Genomic DNA, 3,273 nt, shown 5'->3' with positions numbered 1-3,273 from the left:
CACCACAGAGCCGATCCTGAGCTTGCATGTTCCATGGTGGATCTTTGAGAAGTGATCAAAAACAATCACAACCCTCATAACATCATCGAAGGACTACGCCGTGAACGCGAACTCGAAGTTGATCTCAGGGGTGACGACAACGATAGCTTCCCAGCTTTCACAAGTCGGGTCACGAAGACTATTTTGCCCAAGAAATTCAAGCCTATAGGCATCTCCAAATATGATGGCAAGTAGGACCCAGTTCAATAGCTCCGATGCTACTCATTATCAGTTCAAGCCGTAGGAGGGAACAATGACACAAAAGTCATCTATTTTCCCATATGCTTTGAATCAGCGCCGCTCACTTGGCTCGAATCATTGAAGTCAAACTCAATTGACTCATGGCAAGATCTCAAGAAGGCATTTACCAACAATTACGTGGGAGCAATGTCAGCATCCAGGCAATAAACTTGACTTGGCACAAGTCAAGCAACGGCGAGACGAGACCCTGCGAAGCTACCTGTGTCATTTCTTCGATAAGAAGGCCACCATTGTAGATATCTCAGAGCAAGACGTGATCGACTGTTTCCAGAACAGATTCCACGATCACCGTATGTTCCAAGATTTTGGCAGACGGCGCCCCCATGATGTCAAGTCCCTCAAGATTATGGCGCAAGCATGGGCAGACGAAGAAGACAAAGATCTTGAAAGGTTTGAATCAAATTGCAATCAAGGCTAGTACAACAATAATCAAAGCAACGGCCAAGACAATGACAAGAACCACAGTGGCGATCACCGAAACAATTACTCAGGAGGTCAAAGCCACAAACGCAAGCCAGACAATACTGTCACGATGATATCTCAATCGTCCAAGAAAGGAGGTGGCAAAAGCCAAGATAGGCCCGCTTTCAGCGAGCTCTTGAAAAAACAGTGCCCGTGGCATCCTCACCACAAACACGTTGCGATAGACTGCTACAGCCTACGCAGAGTAATGAAGAACTTGCTAGGGCCATTGGGTACCAATGACAAAGGGAAAGCCAAGGAAGACGAAGACGAGGATGGCAACGTCCAAGACTGTCAACATCATTTTTGGCAGGATCCCAGGTACCGCCTCGAAGCAGTCCCAGAAGCTAGTACTACGAGAGATTATGTCCATTGAACCAGCTGTACCCACACCCCTCAAGTGGTCAGAGGTACCAATTAACTTCTCTCAAAAAGATGAGTGGATTAATTTCTCAGAACCAGGATGATTTCCTATCATCTTGGACCAAGTTGTTCCTGGCTTGAGGCTCACCAAGGTACTCATCGATGGCGGCAACGGCCTCAACATCCTGTTCGCTAAGACTTTGAAGAAGATGGGCCTCAACATCATGGAGATGCTCACCCCGACAAACTCTCCCTTCTATGGGATCGTCCTAGGCAACGCGGCTATACCTCTTGGATAGGTAGTCTTGCTAGTTACCTTCGAGACCAAGGAGCACTACTGGACAGAGTACATCCGGTTCGAGGTGGCAGATTTATAGACTTCTTATCACGCTATCCTTGGAAGACCAGCATTGGCAAAATTCATGGCCATCCTGCATTATGTGTACTTAGTACTCAAGATGTCAGGTCCCAAGGGAGTCCTCTCCCTCCATGGAGACTTTAAGAAATCATATGAATGCGATACAGAAGCTGTCGAGTTAGCTGCAACTTCTCAAGTACCCAGTTCAATGCAACAAATCTTCGCCACCTCAAAAAAGCTCTCCTCAACTGAACTCAAAATTCCAGAGAACAAGTCGGGGCTACAAAGGTCAAGCCAACAAGGGACATGAACATCAAGGCCATTGACCTCGAGACTGGTGACACCTCCAATATAGCCCTGATCGGTTCAGGGTTGGATCCTAAATGAGAACTCGCGCTCGTCAGTTTCCTTTGGGCCAACCGAGACATCTTTGCGTGGAAACCAGCAAACATGCCAGGGGTGCCCAAGGAGCTGATCGAGCATTCGCTAAATGTGGATCCAAAAGCTACTCCTAAGAGACAACGACTACGATGTTTTGTCTAGGATAGAAGGAAAGCTATCAAGAAAGAGTTGGCAAAACTACTCGCGGTGGGTTTCATAAAAGAATTCTACCATCCTGAGGGGCTCGCTAATCCCATCCTGGTTTGAAAGAAGAACAACAACAAGTAGAGGATGTGCGTCAATTATACGGATCTCAATAAGCACTATCCAAAGGACCCCTTTGGGCTCCTGATGATCGATCAAGTCATCAACTCCACTGGTGGATGTGCACTACTCTGTTTCCTAGATTGCTACTCGGTGTACCACCAGATAGCTCTCAACTAAGAAGACTAGACCAAGACCGCATTTATCACCCCTTACGGAGCTTTCTGTTATACAACGATGTCCTTTGGGTTGAAGAACGCAGGCGCCACCTATCAACATGCAATCCAGATGTGCTTTCAGAAATAGTTGCACCACAATGTTGAGGCGTATGTGGACGACGTGGTAGTCAAAACCAGAAATCTAAATGACCTCATCACTAACTTAGAAGAGACTTTCGCTAGTCTGCAGAAATTTTGGTGGAAGCTCAATCCAACAAAATGCGTCTTTGGCGTACCATCTAGAAAACTACTCAGGTTCATCATTAGCCATAGAGGCATTGAAGAAAATCTCGAGAAGATATCCTCCATCATCGATATACAAGCACCGTCTGGCATTAAAGATGTTCAGAAGCTAACTGGGTGTATGGCGGCCCTTAACAGATTCATATCAAGACTTGGAGAATGAGGCCTTCCCTTCTTCAAATTACTCAAGTGGCAAGACAAGTTCCAATGGACCGAGGAGGCAGACCAAGCCCTGTAACAGTTGAAGGACTTCCTATCAAGGCCACCGGTCCTCATGTCACCTAGCCCCAACGAAGACTTGCTGCTCTACATCGCTAGAACTACTAACGTCGTAAGCACGACGATAGTAGTTGAAAGATCAGAACCCGGCCATGTATACAAAGTGCAGAGGCTCGTCCATTTCATCAGCGAAGTACTCTCAGATTCCAAGGCTAGGTACCCATCGGTCCAAAAATTTCTATACGCCATACTACTCACTTCGCGGAAGTTGCAGCACTACTTCCAGGAACACAAGATCTCCGTCATCATTGACTTTCCCTGAGCGAGATTCTCCACAATTAGGATGCCACAGGCAGGATTTCAAAGTGGATAGTAGAACTTGGAGCATTGTCCCTGGATTTCAAGTCAAGAACCACTATCAAGTCCTAGGCTCTAGTCGATTTTATGGCAGAGTGGTAGGAAAAT

This window comes from Setaria viridis, chromosome 4, assembly GCF_005286985.2.
Source record: "Setaria viridis chromosome 4, Setaria_viridis_v4.0, whole genome shotgun sequence".
In the NCBI taxonomy this organism is placed as follows: domain Eukaryota; kingdom Viridiplantae; phylum Streptophyta; class Magnoliopsida; order Poales; family Poaceae; genus Setaria; species Setaria viridis.
This window is presented reverse-complemented; position numbering follows the sequence as displayed.